At 46.7% G+C, this 23,899-nt stretch overlaps 14 non-coding genes across 14 annotated transcripts; all 14 read left to right on the top strand.

Moving 5' to 3' along the window:
* Positions 1-1,504: 1,504 nt before the first annotated feature.
* On the top strand, positions 1,505-1,576 carry trnac-gca (transfer RNA cysteine (anticodon GCA)). The gene has a single exon. It is a non-coding gene; the product is annotated as a tRNA-Cys (tRNA).
* Positions 1,577-3,167: 1,591 nt separating this feature from the next.
* Positions 3,168-3,239, top strand: trnac-gca (transfer RNA cysteine (anticodon GCA)). The gene has a single exon. It is a non-coding gene; the product is annotated as a tRNA-Cys (tRNA).
* A 1,591-nt stretch (positions 3,240-4,830) lies between these two features.
* trnac-gca (transfer RNA cysteine (anticodon GCA)) lies at positions 4,831-4,902 on the top strand. The gene has a single exon. It is a non-coding gene; the product is annotated as a tRNA-Cys (tRNA).
* Positions 4,903-6,493: 1,591 nt separating this feature from the next.
* Positions 6,494-6,565, top strand: trnac-gca (transfer RNA cysteine (anticodon GCA)). Its single transcript has one exon. It is a non-coding gene; the product is annotated as a tRNA-Cys (tRNA).
* Positions 6,566-8,156: 1,591 nt separating this feature from the next.
* On the top strand, positions 8,157-8,228 carry trnac-gca (transfer RNA cysteine (anticodon GCA)). Its single transcript has one exon. It is a non-coding gene; the product is annotated as a tRNA-Cys (tRNA).
* Positions 8,229-9,819: 1,591 nt separating this feature from the next.
* Positions 9,820-9,891, top strand: trnac-gca (transfer RNA cysteine (anticodon GCA)). The gene has a single exon. It is a non-coding gene; the product is annotated as a tRNA-Cys (tRNA).
* Positions 9,892-11,482: 1,591 nt separating this feature from the next.
* trnac-gca (transfer RNA cysteine (anticodon GCA)) lies at positions 11,483-11,554 on the top strand. The gene has a single exon. It is a non-coding gene; the product is annotated as a tRNA-Cys (tRNA).
* Positions 11,555-13,145: 1,591 nt separating this feature from the next.
* On the top strand, positions 13,146-13,217 carry trnac-gca (transfer RNA cysteine (anticodon GCA)). Its single transcript has one exon. It is a non-coding gene; the product is annotated as a tRNA-Cys (tRNA).
* Positions 13,218-14,808: 1,591 nt separating this feature from the next.
* Positions 14,809-14,880, top strand: trnac-gca (transfer RNA cysteine (anticodon GCA)). The gene has a single exon. It is a non-coding gene; the product is annotated as a tRNA-Cys (tRNA).
* A 1,591-nt stretch (positions 14,881-16,471) lies between these two features.
* On the top strand, positions 16,472-16,543 carry trnac-gca (transfer RNA cysteine (anticodon GCA)). Its single transcript has one exon. It is a non-coding gene; the product is annotated as a tRNA-Cys (tRNA).
* A 1,591-nt stretch (positions 16,544-18,134) lies between these two features.
* On the top strand, positions 18,135-18,206 carry trnac-gca (transfer RNA cysteine (anticodon GCA)). The gene has a single exon. It is a non-coding gene; the product is annotated as a tRNA-Cys (tRNA).
* Positions 18,207-19,797: 1,591 nt separating this feature from the next.
* trnac-gca (transfer RNA cysteine (anticodon GCA)) lies at positions 19,798-19,869 on the top strand. The gene has a single exon. It is a non-coding gene; the product is annotated as a tRNA-Cys (tRNA).
* A 1,591-nt stretch (positions 19,870-21,460) lies between these two features.
* trnac-gca (transfer RNA cysteine (anticodon GCA)) lies at positions 21,461-21,532 on the top strand. The gene has a single exon. It is a non-coding gene; the product is annotated as a tRNA-Cys (tRNA).
* Positions 21,533-23,123: 1,591 nt separating this feature from the next.
* Positions 23,124-23,195, top strand: trnac-gca (transfer RNA cysteine (anticodon GCA)). Its single transcript has one exon. It is a non-coding gene; the product is annotated as a tRNA-Cys (tRNA).
* Positions 23,196-23,899: the final 704 nt, after the last annotated feature.

The raw sequence follows: 23,899 nt of genomic DNA on the forward strand, positions 1-23,899 counted from the left end.
CTCTCTACCACACAAAAACATTGTCGTAACTGCTTTGCGTTTCACCCATTGCTCTGTGAATTAGTCCGCCTGAAGTCATTATACAATTCTCTCTTGAAATTTACAAATCAAACTTTCAGCCAGTCCCTTCCACATTAGAACAAGTCGCGGTGCAAAGAAATGCTCTGCATGTCACCTCACCTTCTTTTGCCAAACACTTTCCGTCTCTGTCCTCTTCTTACCAAACCGAATGCAAGTGGCAACTGTTTATTTGCTCCTGAAAACCTTTCATGATTTTGATGAGCACACAATCAGTAAAAGTAAGTGTGCAGACAGGATGCGGTGCCATGCTAAGAAAGAACGCAGAGGAGACTTTTGAAAGCAAAGTTTGATATTGTGAAATCGCTTCTTCAAAATGACCCCATCCCTGTCTTGCAGGTGCAATTGATGAAAGTTGACAGGTCTGAAACGCTGACTTTGCTTCTCTCTCCACAGATGCTAACAGACCTACTGAGCGTTTGCAGCATTTTGTGTTTTTACTGCAGCCTAAAATGCAATGTTTTTAGCCCCATAGACAATTTTATCCAGAAATACTTGAAAGCAAGCATGGTAGCTGGCTGGTACAGCTCAGTAGGAGAGCACTTGACTGCAGATCACGAGGTCTCTGCTTGAAATCCCAATGCTGCCTTTGTTGCCCTGACAGTACAAATTGAGACAATGCAGTTTTGCTCATTCTCTGCAGCTGCACTGTGCTCATTCAAAGCTCTCAAGTAACTCCACTTGTCCTCTCTCCACCAATGCACAATCTTGCTAAGTTGGAGTTTGGTCAGTCAGACCAGCAAGTGAGAGTTTGCAATGCAGCAAAGTGCATTGTGCAAAAGAAGCCAAAGCTGTGCTTTTCGCAAGAAATGTTGCTGCGGAAAATGGGAAGAACGTCCCTGCTCTTCTTAAATTCGACCATTCCATCATTGACCGCCACCTAGGAAGACACACAAGGCCCTGCTTGGAGGATTGATCTGAAAAATGGACCCTCTTTCCTTGACTGCCCTTCCCTCAGTCATGAAGTGAATTGCCAGCCTGGATTGTGTGCACACATCTTTGGAGTGGGGGAGCTAGAACATACAGTCTTTTGACTCAGTGGTGCAAGGGTGGCCACTGAGCGGCGGCAGATGAATAGAGACGAGCAGCCCGTGCAAATATTCCCGGCACGACACCACGCACCAAGAAAACAGGGCAAATGAGAAATAGCTACCAAAAATTTTCCAATGGCAGTGCACTTGCCTCATCTTTCTTCCAAGTCGACTTGCGGCCATGAATCCTATGCAAAAAGCACGGGACCTTCCCCCAAATATTAACATGCTGATGCCCGCAATGAAGCCAAGTGCATGAAGTGGGGCATCTCAGGGATGGCTGGAAATTGGGCCCAGCTGGTGATGTGCCCCAATGATATGGAGGAGCTGGTGCGGCTGTCAAGAATCCTTTGGCTCATTTACTTTGGATGCTAAAAGAAGCAGTCTTTTGCAGTGGGGTTATAGCTCAGTGGGAGAGCATTTGACTGCAGATCAAGAGGTCCCTGGTTCAAATCCAGGTGCCCCCTTCTTCAGCACCACTTCCTCATTATGATTGCTGCTATTCCCTGCCCATTGTCAGCAGCTGATCATGCCACACAGAGCATGGCCTTTTGCTCTCCACCACACAAAAACATTGTCGTAACTGCTTTGCGTTTCACCCATTGCTCTGTGAATTAGTCCGCCTGAAGTCATTATACAATTCTCTCTTGAAATTTACAAATCAAACTTTCAGCCAGTCCCTTCCACATTAGAACAAGTCGCGGTGCAAAGAAATGCTCTGCATGTCACCTCACCTTCTTTTGCCAAACACTTTCCGTCTCTGTCCTCTTCTTACCAAACCGAATGCAAGTGGCAACTGTTTATTTGCTCCTGAAAACCTTTCATGATTTTGATGAGCACACAATCAGTAAAAGTAAGTGTGCAGACAGGATGCGGTGCCATGCTAAGAAAGAACGCAGAGGAGACTTTTGAAAGCAAAGTTTGATATTGTGAAATCGCTTCTTCAAAATGACCCCATCCCTGTCTTGCAGGTGCAATTGATGAAAGTTGACAGGTCTGAAACGCTGACTTTGCTTCTCTCTCCACAGATGCTAACAGACCTACTGAGCGTTTGCAGCATTTTGTGTTTTTACTGCAGCCTAAAATGCAATGTTTTTAGCCCCATAGACAATTTTATCCAGAAATACTTGAAAGCAAGCATGGTAGCTGGCTGGTACAGCTCAGTAGGAGAGCACTTGACTGCAGATCACGAGGTCTCTGCTTGAAATCCCAATGCTGCCTTTGTTGCCCTGACAGTACAAATTGAGACAATGCAGTTTTGCTCATTCTCTGCAGCTGCACTGTGCTCATTCAAAGCTCTCAAGTAACTCCACTTGTCCTCTCTCCACCAATGCACAATCTTGCTAAGTTGGAGTTTGGTCAGTCAGACCAGCAAGTGAGAGTTTGCAATGCAGCAAAGTGCATTGTGCAAAAGAAGCCAAAGCTGTGCTTTTCGCAAGAAATGTTGCTGCGGAAAATGGGAAGAACGTCCCTGCTCTTCTTAAATTCGACCATTCCATCATTGACCGCCACCTAGGAAGACACACAAGGCCCTGCTTGGAGGATTGATCTGAAAAATGGACCCTCTTTCCTTGACTGCCCTTCCCTCAGTCATGAAGTGAATTGCCAGCCTGGATTGTGTGCACACATCTTTGGAGTGGGGGAGCTAGAACATACAGTCTTTTGACTCAGTGGTGCAAGGGTGGCCACTGAGCGGCGGCAGATGAATAGAGACGAGCAGCCCGTGCAAATATTCCCGGCACGACACCACGCACCAAGAAAACAGGGCAAATGAGAAATAGCGACCAAAAATTTTCCAATGGCAGTGCACTTGCCTCATCTTTCTTCCAAGTCGACTTGCGGCCATGAATCCTATGCAAAAAGCACGGGACCTTCCCCCAAATATTAACGTGCTGATGCCCGCAATGAAGCCAAGTGCATGAAGTGGGGCATCTCAGGGGTGGCTGGAAATTGGGCCCAGCTGGTGATGTGCCCCAATGATATGGAGGAGCTGGTGCGGCTGTCAAGAATCCTTTGGCTCATTTACTTTGGATGCTAAAAGAAGCAGTCTTCTGCAGTGGGGGTATAGCTCAGTGGGAGAGCATTTGACTGCAGATCAAGAGGTCCCTGGTTCAAATCCAGGTGCCCCCTTCTTCAGCACCACTTCCTCATTATGATTGCTGCTATTCCCTGCCCATTGTCAGCAGCTGATCATGCCACACAGAGCATGGCCTTTTGCTCTCCACCACACAAAAACATTGTCGTAACTGCTTTGCGTTTCACCCATTGCTCTGTGAATTAGTCCGCCTGAAGTCATTATACAATTCTCTCTTGAAATTTACAAATCAAACTTTCAGCCAGTCCCTTCCACATTAGAACAAGTCGCGGTGCAAAGAAATGCTCCGCATGTCACCTCACCTTCTTTTGCCAAACACTTTCCGTCTCTGTCCTCTTCTTACCAAACCGAATGCAAGTGGCAACTGTTTATTTGCTCCTGAAAACCTTTCATGATTTTGATGAGCACACAATCAGTAAAAGTAAGTGTGCAGACAGGATGCGGTGCCATGCTAAGAAAGAACGCAGAGGAGACTTTTGAAAGCAAAGTTTGATATTGTGAAATCGCTTCTTCAAAATGACCCCATCCCTGTCTTGCAGGTGCAATTGATGAAAGTTGACAGGTCTGAAACGTTGACTTTGCTTCTCTCTCCACAGATGCTAGCAGACCTACTGAGCGTTTGCAGCATTTTGTGTTTTTACTGCAGCCTAAAATGCAATGTTTTTAGCCCCATAGACAATTTTATCCAGAAATACTTGAAAGCAAGCATGGTAGCTGGCTGGTACAGCTCAGTAGGAGAGCACTTGACTGCAGATCACGAGGTCTCTGCTTGAAATCCCAATGCTGCCTTTGTTGCCCTGACAGTACAAATTGAGACAATGCAGTTTTGCTCATTCTCTGCAGCTGCACTGTGCTCATTCAAAACTCTCAAGTAACTCCACTTGTCCTCTCTCCACCAATGCACAATCTTGCTAAGTTGGAGTTTGGTCAGTCAGACCAGCAAGTGAGAGTTTGCAATGCAGCAAAGTGCATTGTGCAAATGAAGCCAAAGCTGTGCTTTTCGCAAGAAATGTTGCTGCGGAAAATGGGAAGAACGTCCCTGCTCTTCTTAAATTCGACCATTCCATCATTGACCGCCACCTAGGAAGACACACAAGGCCCTGCTTGGAGGATTGATCTGAAAAATGGACCCTCTTTCCTTGACTGCCCTTCCCTCAGTCATGAAGTGAATTGCCAGCCTGGATTGTGTGCACACATCTTTGGAGTGGGGGAGCTAGAACATACAGTCTTTTGACTCAGTGGTGCAAGGGTGGCCACTGAGCGGCGGCAGATGAATAGAGACGAGCAGCCCGTGCAAATATTCCCGGCACGACACCACGCACCAAGAAAACAGGGCAAATGAGAAATAGCTACCAAAAATTTTCCAATGGCAGTGCACTTGCCTCATCTTTCTTCCAAGTCGACTTGCGGCCATGAATCCTATGCAAAAAGCACGGGACCTTCCCCCAAATATTAACATGCTGATGCCCGCAATGAAGCCAAGTGCATGAAGTGGGGCATCTCAGGGATGGCTGGAAATTGGGCCCAGCTAGTGATGTGCCCCAATGATATGGAGGAGCTGGTGCGGCTGTCAAGAATCCTTTGGCTCATTTACTTTGGATGCTAAAAGAAGCAGTCTTTTGCAGTGGGGGTATAGCTCAGTGGGAGAGCATTTGACCGCAGATCAAGAGGTCCCTGGTTCAAATCCAGGTGCCCCCTTCTTCAGCACCACTTCCTCATTATGATTGCTGCTATTCCCTGCCCATTGTCAGCAGCTGATCATGCCACACAGAGCATGGCCTTTTGCTCTCCACCACACAAAAACATTGTCGTAACTGCTTTGCGTTTCACCCATTGCTCTGTGAATTAGTCCGCCTGAAGTCATTATACAATTCTCTCTTGAAATTTACAAATCAAACTTTCAGCCAGTCCCTTCCACATTAGAACAAGTCGCGGTGCAAAGAAATGCTCCGCATGTCACCTCACCTTCTTTTGCCAAACACTTTCCGTCTCTGTCCTCTTCTTACCAAACCGAATGCAAGTGGCAACTGTTTATTTGCTCCTGAAAACCTTTCATGATTTTGATGAGCACACAATCAGTAAAAGTAAGTGTGCAGACAGGATGCGGTGCCATGCTAAGAAAGAACGCAGAGGAGACTTTTGAAAGCAAAGTTTGATATTGTGAAATCGCTTCTTCAAAATGACCCCATCCCTGTCTTGCAGGTGCAATTGATGAAAGTTGACAGGTCTGAAACGTTGACTTTGCTTCTCTCTCCACAGATGCTAGCAGACCTACTGAGCGTTTGCAGCATTTTGTGTTTTTACTGCAGCCTAAAATGCAATGTTTTTAGCCCCATAGACAATTTTATCCAGAAATACTTGAAAGCAAGCATGGTAGCTGGCTGGTACAGCTCAGTAGGAGAGCACTTGACTGCAGATCACGAGGTCTCTGCTTGAAATCCCAATGCTGCCTTTGTTGCCCTGACAGTACAAATTGAGACAATGCAGTTTTGCTCATTCTCTGCAGCTGCACTGTGCTCATTCAAAGCTCTCAAGTAACTCCACTTGTCCTCTCTCCACCAATGCACAATCTTGCTAAGTTGGAGTTTGGTCAGTCAGACCAGCAAGTGAGAGTTTGCAATGCAGCAAAGTGCATTGTGCAAAAGAAGCCAAAGCTGTGCTTTTCGCAAGAAATGTTGCTGCGGAAAATGGGAAGAACGTCCCTGCTCTTCTTAAATTCGACCATTCCATCATTGACCGCCACCTAGGAAGACACACAAGGCCCTGCTTGGAGGATTGATCTGAAAAATGGACCCTCTTTCCTTGACTGCCCTTCCCTCAGTCATGAAGTGAATTGCCAGCCTGGATTGTGTGCACACATCTTTGGAGTGGGGGAGCTAGAACATACAGTCTTTTGACTCAGTGGTGCAAGGGTGGCCACTGAGCGGCGGCAGATGAATAGAGACGAGCAGCCCGTGCAAATATTCCCGGCACGACACCACGCACCAAGAAAACAGGGCAAATGAGAAATAGCTACCAAAAATTTTCCAATGGCAGTGCACTTGCCTCATCTTTCTTCCAAGTCGACTTGCGGCCATGAATCCTATGCAAAAAGCACGGGACCTTCCCCCAAATATTAACATGCTGATGCCCGCAATGAAGCCAAGTGCATGAAGTGGGGCATCTCAGGGATGGCTGGAAATTGGGCCCAGCTGGTGATGTGCCCCAATGATATGGAGGAGCTGGTGCGGCTGTCAAGAATCCTTTGGCTCATTTACTTTGGATGCTAAAAGAAGCAGTCTTTTGCAGTGGGGGTATAGCTCAGTGGGAGAGCATTTGACTGCAGATCAAGAGGTCCCTGGTTCAAATCCAGGTGCCCCCTTCTTCAGCACCACTTCCTCATTATGATTGCTGCTATTCCCTGCCCATTGTCAGCAGCTGATCATGCCACACAGAGCATGGCCTTTTGCTCTCCACCACACAAAAACATTGTCGTAACTGCTTTGCGTTTCACCCATTGCTCTGTGAATTAGTCCGCCTGAAGTCATTATACAATTCTCTCTTGAAATTTACAAATCAAACTTTCAGCCAGTCCCTTCCACATTAGAACAAGTCGCGGTGCAAAGAAATGCTCTGCATGTCACCTCACCTTCTTTTGCCAAACACTTTCCGTCTCTGTCCTCTTCTTACCAAACCGAATGCAAGTGGCAACTGTTTATTTGCTCCTGAAAACCTTTCATGATTTTGATGAGCACACAATCAGTAAAAGTAAGTGTGCAGACAGGATGCGGTGCCATGCTAAGAAAGAACGCAGAGGAGACTTTTGAAAGCAAAGTTTGATATTGTGAAATCGCTTCTTCAAAATGACCCCATCCCTGTCTTGCAGGTGCAATTGATGAAAGTTGACAGGTCTGAAACGCTGACTTTGCTTCTCTCTCCACAGATGCTAACAGACCTACTGAGCGTTTGCAGCATTTTGTGTTTTTACTGCAGCCTAAAATGCAATGTTTTTAGCCCCATAGACAATTTTATCCAGAAATACTTGAAAGCAAGCATGGTAGCTGGCTGGTACAGCTCAGTAGGAGAGCACTTGACTGCAGATCACGAGGTCTCTGCTTGAAATCCCAATGCTGCCTTTGTTGCCCTGACAGTACAAATTGAGACAATGCAGTTTTGCTCATTCTCTGCAGCTGCACTGTGCTCATTCAAAGCTCTCAAGTAACTCCACTTGTCCTCTCTCCACCAATGCACAATCTTGCTAAGTTGCAGTTTGGTCAGTCAGACCAGCAAGTGAGAGTTTGCAATGCAGCAAAGTGCATTGTGCAAAAGAAGCCAAAGCTGTGCTTTTCGCAAGAAATGTTGCTGCGGAAAATGGGAAGAACGTCCCTGCTCTTCTTAAATTCGACCATTCCATCATTGACCGCCACCTAGGAAGACACACAAGGCCCTGCTTGGAGGATTGATCTGAAAAATGGACCCTCTTTCCTTGACTGCCCTTCCCTCAGTCATGAAGTGAATTGCCAGCCTGGATTGTGTGCACACATCTTTGGAGTGGGGGAGCTAGAACATACAGTCTTTTGACTCAGTGGTGCAAGGGTGGCCACTGAGCGGCGGCAGATGAATAGAGACGAGCAGCCCGTGCAAATATTCCCGGCACGACACCACGCACCAAGAAAACAGGGCAAATGAGAAATAGCGACCAAAAATTTTCCAATGGCAGTGCACTTGCCTCATCTTTCTTCCAAGTCGACTTGCGGCCATGAATCCTATGCAAAAAGCACGGGACCTTCCCCCAAATATTAACGTGCTGATGCCCGCAATGAAGCCAAGTGCATGAAGTGGGGCATCTCAGGGGTGGCTGGAAATTGGGCCCAGCTGGTGATGTGCCCCAATGATATGGAGGAGCTGGTGCGGCTGTCAAGAATCCTTTGGCTCATTTACTTTGGATGCTAAAAGAAGCAGTCTTCTGCAGTGGGGGTATAGCTCAGTGGGAGAGCATTTGACTGCAGATCAAGAGGTCCCTGGTTCAAATCCAGGTGCCCCCTTCTTCAGCACCACTTCCTCATTATGATTGCTGCTATTCCCTGCCCATTGTCAGCAGCTGATCATGCCACACAGAGCATGGCCTTTTGCTCTCCACCACACAAAAACATTGTCGTAACTGCTTTGCGTTTCACCCATTGCTCTGTGAATTAGTCCGCCTGAAGTCATTATACAATTCTCTCTTGAAATTTACAAATCAAACTTTCAGCCAGTCCCTTCCACATTAGAACAAGTCGCGGTGCAAAGAAATGCTCCGCATGTCACCTCACCTTCTTTTGCCAAACACTTTCCGTCTCTGTCCTCTTCTTACCAAACCGAATGCAAGTGGCAACTGTTTATTTGCTCCTGAAAACCTTTCATGATTTTGATGAGCACACAATCAGTAAAAGTAAGTGTGCAGACAGGATGCGGTGCCATGCTAAGAAAGAACGCAGAGGAGACTTTTGAAAGCAAAGTTTGATATTGTGAAATCGCTTCTTCAAAATGACCCCATCCCTGTCTTGCAGGTGCAATTGATGAAAGTTGACAGGTCTGAAACGTTGACTTTGCTTCTCTCTCCACAGATGCTAGCAGACCTACTGAGCGTTTGCAGCATTTTGTGTTTTTACTGCAGCCTAAAATGCAATGTTTTTAGCCCCATAGACAATTTTATCCAGAAATACTTGAAAGCAAGCATGGTAGCTGGCTGGTACAGCTCAGTAGGAGAGCACTTGACTGCAGATCACGAGGTCTCTGCTTGAAATCCCAATGCTGCCTTTGTTGCCCTGACAGTACAAATTGAGACAATGCAGTTTTGCTCATTCTCTGCAGCTGCACTGTGCTCATTCAAAACTCTCAAGTAACTCCACTTGTCCTCTCTCCACCAATGCACAATCTTGCTAAGTTGGAGTTTGGTCAGTCAGACCAGCAAGTGAGAGTTTGCAATGCAGCAAAGTGCATTGTGCAAATGAAGCCAAAGCTGTGCTTTTCGCAAGAAATGTTGCTGCGGAAAATGGGAAGAACGTCCCTGCTCTTCTTAAATTCGACCATTCCATCATTGACCGCCACCTAGGAAGACACACAAGGCCCTGCTTGGAGGATTGATCTGAAAAATGGACCCTCTTTCCTTGACTGCCCTTCCCTCAGTCATGAAGTGAATTGCCAGCCTGGATTGTGTGCACACATCTTTGGAGTGGGGGAGCTAGAACATACAGTCTTTTGACTCAGTGGTGCAAGGGTGGCCACTGAGCGGCGGCAGATGAATAGAGACGAGCAGCCCGTGCAAATATTCCCGGCACGACACCACGCACCAAGAAAACAGGGCAAATGAGAAATAGCTACCAAAAATTTTCCAATGGCAGTGCACTTGCCTCATCTTTCTTCCAAGTCGACTTGCGGCCATGAATCCTATGCAAAAAGCACGGGACCTTCCCCCAAATATTAACATGCTGATGCCCGCAATGAAGCCAAGTGCATGAAGTGGGGCATCTCAGGGATGGCTGGAAATTGGGCCCAGCTAGTGATGTGCCCCAATGATATGGAGGAGCTGGTGCGGCTGTCAAGAATCCTTTGGCTCATTTACTTTGGATGCTAAAAGAAGCAGTCTTTTGCAGTGGGGGTATAGCTCAGTGGGAGAGCATTTGACTGCAGATCAAGAGGTCCCTGGTTCAAATCCAGGTGCCCCCTTCTTCAGCACCACTTCCTCATTATGATTGCTGCTATTCCCTGCCCATTGTCAGCAGCTGATCATGCCACACAGAGCATGGCCTTTTGCTCTCCACCACACAAAAACATTGTCGTAACTGCTTTGCGTTTCACCCATTGCTCTGTGAATTAGTCCGCCTGAAGTCATTATACAATTCTCTCTTGAAATTTACAAATCAAACTTTCAGCCAGTCCCTTCCACATTAGAACAAGTCGCGGTGCAAAGAAATGCTCCGCATGTCACCTCACCTTCTTTTGCCAAACACTTTCCGTCTCTGTCCTCTTCTTACCAAACCGAATGCAAGTGGCAACTGTTTATTTGCTCCTGAAAACCTTTCATGATTTTGATGAGCACACAATCAGTAAAAGTAAGTGTGCAGACAGGATGCGGTGCCATGCTAAGAAAGAACGCAGAGGAGACTTTTGAAAGCAAAGTTTGATATTGTGAAATCGCTTCTTCAAAATGACCCCATCCCTGTCTTGCAGGTGCAATTGATGAAAGTTGACAGGTCTGAAACGTTGACTTTGCTTCTCTCTCCACAGATGCTAGCAGACCTACTGAGCGTTTGCAGCATTTTGTGTTTTTACTGCAGCCTAAAATGCAATGTTTTTAGCCCCATAGACAATTTTATCCAGAAATACTTGAAAGCAAGCATGGTAGCTGGCTGGTACAGCTCAGTAGGAGAGCACTTGACTGCAGATCACGAGGTCTCTGCTTGAAATCCCAATGCTGCCTTTGTTGCCCTGACAGTACAAATTGAGACAATGCAGTTTTGCTCATTCTCTGCAGCTGCACTGTGCTCATTCAAAGCTCTCAAGTAACTCCACTTGTCCTCTCTCCACCAATGCACAATCTTGCTAAGTTGCAGTTTGGTCAGTCAGACCAGCAAGTGAGAGTTTGCAATGCAGCAAAGTGCATTGTGCAAATGAAGCCAAAGCTGTGCTTTTCGCAAGAAATGTTGCTGCGGAAAATGGGAAGAACGTCCCTGCTCTTCTTAAATTCGACCATTCCATCATTGACCGCCACCTAGGAAGACACACAAGGCCCTGCTTGGAGGATTGATCTGAAAAATGGACCCTCTTTCCTTGACTGCCCTTCCCTCAGTCATGAAGTGAATTGCCAGCCTGGATTGTGTGCACACATCTTTGGAGTGGGGGAGCTAGAACATACAGTCTTTTGACTCAGTGGTGCAAGGGTGGCCACTGAGCGGCGGCAGATGAATAGAGACGAGCAGCCCGTGCAAATATTCCCGGCACGACACCACGCACCAAGAAAACAGGGCAAATGAGAAATAGCTACCAAAAATTTTCCAATGGCAGTGCACTTGCCTCATCTTTCTTCCAAGTCGACTTGCGGCCATGAATCCTATGCAAAAAGCACGGGACCTTCCCCCAAATATTAACATGCTGATGCCCGCAATGAAGCCAAGTGCATGAAGTGGGGCATCTCAGGGATGGCTGGAAATTGGGCCCAGCTAGTGATGTGCCCCAATGATATGGAGGAGCTGGTGCGGCTGTCAAGAATCCTTTGGCTCATTTACTTTGGATGCTAAAAGAAGCAGTCTTTTGCAGTGGGGGTATAGCTCAGTGGGAGAGCATTTGACTGCAGATCAAGAGGTCCCTGGTTCAAATCCAGGTGCCCCCTTCTTCAGCACCACTTCCTCATTATGATTGCTGCTATTCCCTGCCCATTGTCAGCAGCTGATCATGCCACACAGAGCATGGCCTTTTGCTCTCCACCACACAAAAACATTGTCGTAACTGCTTTGCGTTTCACCCATTGCTCTGTGAATTAGTCCGCCTGAAGTCATTATACAATTCTCTCTTGAAATTTACAAATCAAACTTTCAGCCAGTCCCTTCCACATTAGAACAAGTCGCGGTGCAAAGAAATGCTCCGCATGTCACCTCACCTTCTTTTGCCAAACACTTTCCGTCTCTGTCCTCTTCTTACCAAACCGAATGCAAGTGGCAACTGTTTATTTGCTCCTGAAAACCTTTCATGATTTTGATGAGCACACAATCAGTAAAAGTAAGTGTGCAGACAGGATGCGGTGCCATGCTAAGAAAGAACGCAGAGGAGACTTTTGAAAGCAAAGTTTGATATTGTGAAATCGCTTCTTCAAAATGACCCCATCCCTGTCTTGCAGGTGCAATTGATGAAAGTTGACAGGTCTGAAACGTTGACTTTGCTTCTCTCTCCACAGATGCTAGCAGACCTACTGAGCGTTTGCAGCATTTTGTGTTTTTACTGCAGCCTAAAATGCAATGTTTTTAGCCCCATAGACAATTTTATCCAGAAATACTTGAAAGCAAGCATGGTAGCTGGCTGGTACAGCTCAGTAGGAGAGCACTTGACTGCAGATCACGAGGTCTCTGCTTGAAATCCCAATGCTGCCTTTGTTGCCCTGACAGTACAAATTGAGACAATGCAGTTTTGCTCATTCTCTGCAGCTGCACTGTGCTCATTCAAAGCTCTCAAGTAACTCCACTTGTCCTCTCTCCACCAATGCACAATCTTGCTAAGTTGGAGTTTGGTCAGTCAGACCAGCAAGTGAGAGTTTGCAATGCAGCAAAGTGCATTGTGCAAATGAAGCCAAAGCTGTGCTTTTCGCAAGAAATGTTGCTGCGGAAAATGGGAAGAACGTCCCTGCTCTTCTTAAATTCGACCATTCCATCATTGACCGCCACCTAGGAAGACACACAAGGCCCTGCTTGGAGGATTGATCTGAAAAATGGACCCTCTTTCCTTGACTGCCCTTCCCTCAGTCATGAAGTGAATTGCCAGCCTGGATTGTGTGCACACATCTTTGGAGTGGGGGAGCTAGAACATACAGTCTTTTGACTCAGTGGTGCAAGGGTGGCCACTGAGCGGCGGCAGATGAATAGAGACGAGCAGCCCGTGCAAATATTCCCGGCACGACACCACGCACCAAGAAAACAGGGCAAATGAGAAATAGCTACCAAAAATTTTCCAATGGCAGTGCACTTGCCTCATCTTTCTTCCAAGTCGACTTGCGGCCATGAATCCTATGCAAAAAGCACGGGACCTTCCCCCAAATATTAACATGCTGATGCCCGCAATGAAGCCAAGTGCATGAAGTGGGGCATCTCAGGGATGGCTGGAAATTGGGCCCAGCTGGTGATGTGCCCCAATGATATGGAGGAGCTGGTGCGGCTGTCAAGAATCCTTTGGCTCATTTACTTTGGATGCTAAAAGAAGCAGTCTTTTGCAGTGGGGGTATAGCTCAGTGGGAGAGCATTTGACTGCAGATCAAGAGGTCCCTGGTTCAAATCCAGGTGCCCCCTTCTTCAGCACCACTTCCTCATTATGATTGCTGCTATTCCCTGCCCATTGTCAGCAGCTGATCATGCCACACAGAGCATGGCCTTTTGCTCTCCACCACACAAAAACATTGTCGTAACTGCTTTGCGTTTCACCCATTGCTCTGTGAATTAGTCCGCCTGAAGTCATTATACAATTCTCTCTTGAAATTTACAAATCAAACTTTCAGCCAGTCCCTTCCACATTAGAACAAGTCGCGGTGCAAAGAAATGCTCTGCATGTCACCTCACCTTCTTTTGCCAAACACTTTCCGTCTCTGTCCTCTTCTTACCAAACCGAATGCAAGTGGCAACTGTTTATTTGCTCCTGAAAACCTTTCATGATTTTGATGAGCACACAATCAGTAAAAGTAAGTGTGCAGACAGGATGCGGTGCCATGCTAAGAAAGAACGCAGAGGAGACTTTTGAAAGCAAAGTTTGATATTGTGAAATCGCTTCTTCAAAATGACCCCATCCCTGTCTTGCAGGTGCAATTGATGAAAGTTGACAGGTCTGAAACGCTGACTTTGCTTCTCTCTCCACAGATGCTAACAGACCTACTGAGCGTTTGCAGCATTTTGTGTTTTTACTGCAGCCTAAAATGCAATGTTTTTAGCCCCATAGACAATTTTATCCAGAAATACTTGAAAGCAAGCATGGTAGCTGGCTGGTACAGCTCAGTAGGAGAGCACTTGACTGCAGATCACGAGGTCTCTGCTTGAAATCCCAATGCTGCCTTTGTTGCCCTGACAGTACAAATTGAGACAATGCAGTTTTGCTCATTCTCTGCAGCTGCACTGTGCTCATTCAAAGCTCTCAAGTAACTCCACTTGTCCTCTCTCCACCAATGCACAATCTTGCTAAGTTGCAGTTTGGTCAGTCAGACCAGCAAGTGAGAGTTTGCAATGCAGCAAAGTGCATTGTGCAAAAGAAGCCAAAGCTGTGCTTTTCGCAAGAAATGTTGCTGCGGAAAATGGGAAGAACGTCCCTGCTCTTCTTAAATTCGACCATTCCATCATTGACCGCCACCTAGGAAGACACACAAGGCCCTGCTTGGAGGATTGATCTGAAAAATGGACCCTCTTTCCTTGACTGCCCTTCCCTCAGTCATGAAGTGAATTGCCAGCCTGGATTGTGTGCACACATCTTTGGAGTGGGGGAGCTAGAACATACAGTCTTTTGACTCAGTGGTGCAAGGGTGGCCACTGAGCGGCGGCAGATGAATAGAGACGAGCAGCCCGTGCAAATATTCCCGGCACGACACCACGCACCAAGAAAACAGGGCAAATGAGAAATAGCGACCAAAAATTTTCCAATGGCAGTGCACTTGCCTCATCTTTCTTCCAAGTCGACTTGCGGCCATGAATCCTATGCAAAAAGCACGGGACCTTCCCCCAAATATTAACGTGCTGATGCCCGCAATGAAGCCAAGTGCATGAAGTGGGGCATCTCAGGGGTGGCTGGAAATTGGGCCCAGCTGGTGATGTGCCCCAATGATATGGAGGAGCTGGTGCGGCTGTCAAGAATCCTTTGGCTCATTTACTTTGGATGCTAAAAGAAGCAGTCTTCTGCAGTGGGGGTATAGCTCAGTGGGAGAGCATTTGACTGCAGATCAAGAGGTCCCTGGTTCAAATCCAGGTGCCCCCTTCTTCAGCACCACTTCCTCATTATGATTGCTGCTATTCCCTGCCCATTGTCAGCAGCTGATCATGCCACACAGAGCATGGCCTTTTGCTCTCCACCACACAAAAACATTGTCGTAACTGCTTTGCGTTTCACCCATTGCTCTGTGAATTAGTCCGCCTGAAGTCATTATACAATTCTCTCTTGAAATTTACAAATCAAACTTTCAGCCAGTCCCTTCCACATTAGAACAAGTCGCGGTGCAAAGAAATGCTCCGCATGTCACCTCACCTTCTTTTGCCAAACACTTTCCGTCTCTGTCCTCTTCTTACCAAACCGAATGCAAGTGGCAACTGTTTATTTGCTCCTGAAAACCTTTCATGATTTTGATGAGCACACAATCAGTAAAAGTAAGTGTGCAGACAGGATGCGGTGCCATGCTAAGAAAGAACGCAGAGGAGACTTTTGAAAGCAAAGTTTGATATTGTGAAATCGCTTCTTCAAAATGACCCCATCCCTGTCTTGCAGGTGCAATTGATGAAAGTTGACAGGTCTGAAACGTTGACTTTGCTTCTCTCTCCACAGATGCTAGCAGACCTACTGAGCGTTTGCAGCATTTTGTGTTTTTACTGCAGCCTAAAATGCAATGTTTTTAGCCCCATAGACAATTTTATCCAGAAATACTTGAAAGCAAGCATGGTAGCTGGCTGGTACAGCTCAGTAGGAGAGCACTTGACTGCAGATCACGAGGTCTCTGCTTGAAATCCCAATGCTGCCTTTGTTGCCCTGACAGTACAAATTGAGACAATGCAGTTTTGCTCATTCTCTGCAGCTGCACTGTGCTCATTCAAAGCTCTCAAGTAACTCCACTTGTCCTCTCTCCACCAATGCACAATCTTGCTAAGTTGGAGTTTGGTCAGTCAGACCAGCAAGTGAGAGTTTGCAATGCAGCAAAGTGCATTGTGCAAATGAAGCCAAAGCTGTGCTTTTCGCAAGAAATGTTGCTGCGGAAAATGGGAAGAACGTCCCTGCTCTTCTTAAATTCGACCATTCCATCATTGACCGCCACCTAGGAAGACACACAAGGCCCTGCTTGGAGGATTGATCTGAAAAATGGACCCTCTTTCCTTGACTGCCCTTCCCTCAGTCATGAAGTGAATTGCCAGCCTGGATTGTGTGCACACATCTTTGGAGTGGGGGAGCTAGAACATACAGTCTTTTGACTCAGTGGTGCAAGGGTGGCCACTGAGCGGCGGCAGATGAATAGAGACGAGCAGCCCGTGCAAATATTCCCGGCACGACACCACGCACCAAGAAAACAGGGCAAATGAGAAATAGCTACCAAAAATTTTCCAATGGCAGTGCACTTGCCTCATCTTTCTTCCAAGTCGACTTGCGGCCATGAATCCTATGCAAAAAGCACGGGACCTTCCCCCAAATATTAACATGCTGATGCCCGCAATGAAGCCAAGTGCATGAAGTGGGGCATCTCAGGGATGGCTGGAAATTGGGCCCAGCTAGTGATGTGCCCCAATGATATGGAGGAGCTGGTGCGGCTGTCAAGAATCCTTTGGCTCATTTACTTTGGATGCTAAAAGAAGCAGTCTTTTGCAGTGGGGGTATAGCTCAGTGGGAGAGCATTTGACTGCAGATCAAGAGGTCCCTGGTTCAAATCCAGGTGCCCCCTTCTTCAGCACCACTTCCTCATTATGATTGCTGCTATTCCCTGCCCATTGTCAGCAGCTGATCATGCCACACAGAGCATGGCCTTTTGCTCTCCACCACACAAAAACATTGTCGTAACTGCTTTGCGTTTCACCCATTGCTCTGTGAATTAGTCCGCCTGAAGTCATTATACAATTCTCTCTTGAAATTTACAAATCAAACTTTCAGCCAGTCCCTTCCACATTAGAACAAGTCGCGGTGCAAAGAAATGCTCCGCATGTCACCTCACCTTCTTTTGCCAAACACTTTCCGTCTCTGTCCTCTTCTTACCAAACCGAATGCAAGTGGCAACTGTTTATTTGCTCCTGAAAACCTTTCATGATTTTGATGAGCACACAATCAGTAAAAGTAAGTGTGCAGACAGGATGCGGTGCCATGCTAAGAAAGAACGCAGAGGAGACTTTTGAAAGCAAAGTTTGATATTGTGAAATCGCTTCTTCAAAATGACCCCATCCCTGTCTTGCAGGTGCAATTGATGAAAGTTGACAGGTCTGAAACGTTGACTTTGCTTCTCTCTCCACAGATGCTAGCAGACCTACTGAGCGTTTGCAGCATTTTGTGTTTTTACTGCAGCCTAAAATGCAATGTTTTTAGCCCCATAGACAATTTTATCCAGAAATACTTGAAAGCAAGCATGGTAGCTGGCTGGTACAGCTCAGTAGGAGAGCACTTGACTGCAGATCACGAGGTCTCTGCTTGAAATCCCAATGCTGCCTTTGTTGCCCTGACAGTACAAATTGAGACAATGCAGTTTTGCTCATTCTCTGCAGCTGCACTGTGCTCATTCAAAGCTCTCAAGTAACTCCACTTGTCCTCTCTCCACCAATGCACAATCTTGCTAAGTTGGAGTTTGGTCAGTCAGACCAGCAAGTGAGAGTTTGCAATGCAGCAAAGTGCATTGTGCAAATGAAGCCAAAGCTGTGCTTTTCGCAAGAAATGTTGCTGCGGAAAATGGGAAGAACGTCCCTGCTCTTCTTAAATTCGACCATTCCATCATTGACCGCCACCTAGGAAGACACACAAGGCCCTGCTTGGAGGATTGATCTGAAAAATGGACCCTCTTTCCTTGACTGCCCTTCCCTCAGTCATGAAGTGAATTGCCAGCCTGGATTGTGTGCACACATCTTTGGAGTGGGGGAGCTAGAACATACAGTCTTTTGACTCAGTGGTGCAAGGGTGGCCACTGAGCGGCGGCAGATGAATAGAGACGAGCAGCCCGTGCAAATATTCCCGGCACGACACCACGCACCAAGAAAACAGGGCAAATGAGAAATAGCTACCAAAAATTTTCCAATGGCAGTGCACTTGCCTCATCTTTCTTCCAAGTCGACTTGCGGCCATGAATCCTATGCAAAAAGCACGGGACCTTCCCCCAAATATTAACATGCTGATGCCCGCAATGAAGCCAAGTGCATGAAGTGGGGCATCTCAGGGATGGCTGGAAATTGGGCCCAGCTAGTGATGTGCCCCAATGATATGGAGGAGCTGGTGCGGCTGTCAAGAATCCTTTGGCTCATTTACTTTTGATGCTAAAAGAAGCAGTCTTTTGCAGTGGGGGTATAGCTCAGTGGGAGAGCATTTGACTGCAGATCAAGAGGTCCCTGGTTCAAATCCAGGTGCCCCCTTCTTCAGCACCACTTCCTCATTATGATTGCTGCTATTCCCTGCCCATTGTCAGCAGCTGATCATGCCACACAGAGCATGGCCTTTTGCTCTCCACCACACAAAAACATTGTCGTAACTGCTTTGCGTTTCACCCATTGCTCTGTGAATTAGTCCGCCTGAAGTCATTATACAATTCTCTCTTGAAATTTACAAATCAAACTTTCAGCCAGTCCCTTCCACATTAGAACAAGTCGCGGTGCAAAGAAATGCTCCGCATGTCACCTCACCTTCTTTTGCCAAACACTTTCCGTCTCTGTCCTCTTCTTACCAAACCGAATGCAAGTGGCAACTGTTTATTTGCTCCTGAAAACCTTTCATGATTTTGATGAGCACACAATCAGTAAAAGTAAGTGTGCAGACAGGATGCGGTGCCATGCTAAGAAAGAACGCAGAGGAGACTTTTGAAAGCAAAGTTTGATATTGTGAAATCGCTTCTTCAAAATGACCCCATCCCTGTCTTGCAGGTGCAATTGATGAAAGTTGACAGGTCTGAAACGTTGACTTTGCTTCTCTCTCCACAGATGCTAGCAGACCTACTGAGCGTTTGCAGCATTTTGTGTTTTTACTGCAGCCTAAAATGCAATGTTTTTAGCCCCATAGACAATTTTATCCAGAAATACTTGAAAGCAAGCATGGTAGCTGGCTGGTACAGCTCAGTAGGAGAGCACTTGACTGCAGATCACGAGGTCTCTGCTTGAAATCCCAATGCTGCCTTTGTTGCCCTGACAGTACAAATTGAGACAATGCAGTTTTGCTCATTCTCTGCAGCTGCACTGTGCTCATTCAAAGCTCTCAAGTAACTCCACTTGTCCTCTCTCCACCAATGCACAATCTTGCTAAGTTGGAGTTTGGTCAGTCAGACCAGCAAGTGAGAGTTTGCAATGCAGCAAAGTGCATTGTGCAAAAGAAGCCAAAGCTGTGCTTTTCGCAAGAAATGTTGCTGCGGAAAATGGGAAGAACGTCCCTGCTCTTCTTAAATTCGACCATTCCATCATTGACCGCCACCTAGGAAGACACACAAGGCCCTGCTTGGAGGATTGATCTGAAAAATGGACCCTCTTTCCTTGACTGCCCTTCCCTCAGTCATGAAGTGAATTGCCAGCCTGGATTGTGTGCACACATCTTTGGAGTGGGGGAGCTAGAACATACAGTCTTTTGACTCAGTGGTGCAAGGGTGGCCACTGAGCGGCGGCAGATGAATAGAGACGAGCAGCCCGTGCAAATATTCCCGGCACGACACCACGCACCAAGAAAACAGGGCAAATGAGAAATAGCTACCAAAAATTTTCCAATGGCAGTGCACTTGCCTCATCTTTCTTCCAAGTCGACTTGCGGCCATGAATCCTATGCAAAAAGCACGGGACCTTCCCCCAAATATTAACATGCTGATGCCCGCAATGAAGCCAAGTGCATGAAGTGGGGCATCTCAGGGATGGCTGGAAATTGGGCCCAGCTGGTGATGTGCCCCAATGATATGGAGGAGCTGGTGCGGCTGTCAAGAATCCTTTGGCTCATTTACTTTGGATGCTAAAAGAAGCAGTCTTTTGCAGTGGGGGTATAGCTCAGTGGGAGAGCATTTGACTGCAGATCAGGAAGTCCCTGGTTCAAATCCAGGTACCCCCTTCTTCAGCACCACTTCCTCATTATGATTGCTGCTATTCCCTGCCCATTGTCAGCAGCTGATCATGCCACACAGAGCATGGCCTTTTGCTCTCTACCACACAAAAACATTGTCGTAACTGCTTTGCGTTTCACCCATTGCTCTGTGAATTAGTCCGCCTGAAGTCATTATACAATTCTCTCTTGAAATTTACAAATCAAACTTTCAGCCAGTCCCTTCCACATTAGAACAAGTCGCGGTGCAAAGAAATGCTCCGCATGTCACCTCACCTTCTTTTGCCAAACACTTTCCGTCTCTGTCCTCTTCTTACCAAACCGAATGCAAGTGGCAACTGTTTATTTGCTCCTGAAAACCTTTCATGATTTTGATGAGCACACAATCAGTAAAAGTAAGTGTGCAGACAGGATGCGGTGCCATGCTAAGAAAGAACGCAGAGGAGACTTTTGAAAGCAAAGTTTGATATTGTGAAATCGCTTCTTCAAAATGACCCCATCCCTGTCTTGCAGGTGCAATTGATGAAAGTTGACAGGTCTGAAACATTGACTTTGCTTCTCTCTCCACAGATGCTAGCAGACCTACTGAGCGTTTGCAGCATTTTGTGTTTTTACTGCAGCCTAAAATGCAATGTTTTTAGCCCCATAGACAATTTTATCCAGAAATACTTGAAAGCAAGCATGGTAGCTGGCTGGTACAGCTCAGTAGGAGAGCACTTGACTGCAGATCACGAGGTCTCTGCTTGAAATCCCAATGCTGCCTTTGTTGCCCTGACAGTACAAATTGAGACAATGCAGTTTTGCTCATTCTCTGCAGCTGCACTGTGCTCATTCAAAGCTCTCAAGTAACTCCACTTGTCCTCTCTCCACCAATGCACAATCTTGCTAAGTTGGAGTTTGGTCAGTCAGACCAGCAAGTGAGAGTTTGCAATGCAGCAAAGTGCATTGTGCAAAAGAAGCCAAAGCTGTGCTTTTCGCAAGAAATGTTGCTGCGGAAAATGGGAAGAACGTCCCTGCTCTTCTTAAATTCGACCATTCCATCATTGACCGCCACCTAGGAAGACACACAAGGCCCTGCTTGGAGGATTGATCTGAAAAATGGACCCTCTTTCCTTGACTGCCCTTCCCTCAGTCATGAAGTGAATTGCCAGCCTGGATTGTGTGCACACATCTTTGGAGTGGGGGAGCTAGAACATACAGTCTTTTGACTCAGTGGTGCAAGGGTGGCCACTGAGCGGCGGCAGATGAATAGAGACGAGCAGCCCGTGCAAATATTCCCGGCACGACACCACGCACCAAGAAAACAGGGCAAATGAGAAATAGCTACCAAAAATTTTCCAATGGCAGTGCACTTGCCTCATCTTTCTTCCAAGTCGACTTGCGGCCATGAATCCTATGCAAAAAGCACGGGACCTTCCCCCAAATATTAACGTGCTGATGCCCGCAATGAAGCCAAGTGCATGAAGTGGGGCATCTCAGGGGTGGCTGGAAATTGGGCCCAGCTGGTGATGTGCCCCAATGATATGGAGGAGCTGGTGAGGCTGTCAAGAATCCTTTGGCTCATTTACTTTGGATGCTAAAAGAAGCAGTACTTTGCAGTGGGGGTATAGCTCAGTGGGAGAGCATTTGACTGCAGATCAAGAGGTCCCTGGTTTAAATCCAGGTGCCCCCTTCTTCAGCACCACTTCCTCATTATGATTGCTGCTATTCCCTGCCCATTGTCAGCAGCTGATCATGCCACACAGAGCATGGCCTTTTGCTCTCTACCACACAAAAACATTGTCGTAACTGCTTTGCGTTTCACCCATTGCTCTGTGAATTAGTCCGCCTGAAGTCATTATACAATTCTCTCTTGAAATTTACAAATCAAACTTTCAGCCAGTCCCTTCCACATTAGAACAAGTCGCGGTTCAAAGAAATGCTCTGCATGTCACCTCACCTTCTTTTGCCAAACACTTTCCGTCTCTGTCCTCTTCTTACCAAACCGAATGCAAGTGGCAACTGTTTATTTGCTCCTGAAAACCTTTCATGATTTTGATGAGCACACAATCAGTAAAAGTAAGTGTGCAGACAGGATGCGGTGCCATGCTAAGAAAGAACGCAGAGGAGACTTTTGAAAGCAAAGTTTGATATTGTGAAATCGCTTCTTCAAAATGACCCCATCCCTGTCTTGCAGGTGCAATTGATGAAAGTTGACAGATCTGAAACGCTGACTTTGCTTCTCTCTCCACAGATGCTAACAGACCTACTGAGCGTTTGCAGCATTTTGTGTTTTTACTGCAGCCTAAAATGCAATGTTTTTAGCCCCATAGACAATTTTATCCAGAAATACTTGAAAGCAAGCATGGTAGCTGGCTGGTACAGCTCAGTAGGAGAGCACTTGACTGCAGATCACGAGGTCTCTGCTTGAAATCCCAATGCTGCCTTTGTTGCCCTGACAGTACAAATTGAGACAATGCAGTTTTGCTCATTCTCTGCAGCTGCACTGTGCTCATTCAAAGCTCTCAAGTAACTCCACTTGTCCTCTCTCCACCAATGCACAATCTTGCTAAGTTGGAGTTTGGTCAGTCAGACCAGCAAGTGAGAGTTTGCAATGCAGCAAAGTGCATTGTGCAAAAGAAGCCAAAGCTGTGCTTTTCGCAAGAAATGTTGCTGCGGAAAATGGGAAGAACGTCCCTGCTCTTCTTAAATTCGACCATTCCATCATTGACCGCCACCTAGGAAGACACACAAGGCCCTGCTTGGAGGATTGATCTGAAAAATGGACCCTCTTTCCTTGACTGCCCTTCCCTCAGTCATGAAGTGAATTGCCAGCCTGGATTGTGTGCACACATCTTTGGAGTGGGGGAGCTAGAACATACAGTCTTTTGACTCACTGGTGCAAGGGTGGCCACTGAGCGGCGGCAGATGAATAGAGACGAGCAGCCCGTGCAAATATTCCCGGCACGACACCACGCACCAAGAAAACAGGGCAAATGAGAAATAGCGACCAAAAATTTTCCAATGGCAGTGCACTTGCCTCATCTTTCTTCCAAGTCGACTTGCGGCCATGAATCCTATGCAAAAAGCACGGGACCTTCCCCCAAATATTAACGTGCTGATGCCCGCAATGAAGCCAAGTGCATGAAGTGGGGCATCTCAGGGGTGGCTGGAAATTGGGCCCAGCTGGTGATGTGCCCCAATGATATGGAGGAGCTGGTGCGGCTGTCAAGAATCCTTTGGCTCATTTACTTTGGATGCTAAAAGAAGCAGTCCTTTGCAGGGGGGGTATAGCTCAGTGGGAGAGCATTTGGCTGCAGATCAAGAGGTCCCTGGTTCAAATCCAGGTGCCCCATTCTTCAGCACCACTTCCTCATTATGATTGCTGCTATTCCCTGCCCATTGTCAGCAGCTGATCATGCCACACAGAGCATGGCCTTTTGCCCTCGACCACACAAAAACATTGTCGTAACTGCTTTGCGTTTCACCCATTGCTCTGTGAATTAGTCCGCCTGATGTCATTATACAATTCTCTCTTGAAATTTACAAATCAAACTTTCAGCCAGTCCCTTCCACATTAGAACAAGTCGCGGTGCAAAGAAATGCTCCGCATGTCACCTCACCTTCTTTTGCCAAACACTTTCCGTCTCTGTCCTCTTCTTACCAAACCGAATGCAAGTGGCAACTGTTTATTTGCTCCTGAAAACCTTTCATGATTTTGATGAGCACACAATCAGTAAAAGTAAGTGTGCAGACAGGATGCGGTGCCATGCTAAGAAAGAACGCAGAGGAGACTTTTGAAAGCAAAGTTTGATATTGTGAAATCGCTTCTTCAAAATGACCCCATCCCTGTCTTGCAGGTGCAATTGATGAAAGTTGACAGGTCTGAAACGTTGACTTTGCTTCTCTCTCCACAGATGCTAGCAGACCTACTGAGCGTTTGCAGCATTTTGTGTTTTTACTGCAGCCTAAAATGCAATGTTTTTAGCCCCATAGACAATTTTATCCAGAAATACTTGAAAGCAAGCATGGTAGCTGGCTGGTACAGCTCAGTAGGAGA

Source organism: Heterodontus francisci, chromosome 33 (genome assembly GCF_036365525.1).
Source record: "Heterodontus francisci isolate sHetFra1 chromosome 33, sHetFra1.hap1, whole genome shotgun sequence".
NCBI classification, from domain to species: Eukaryota; Metazoa; Chordata; class Chondrichthyes; order Heterodontiformes; family Heterodontidae; genus Heterodontus; species Heterodontus francisci.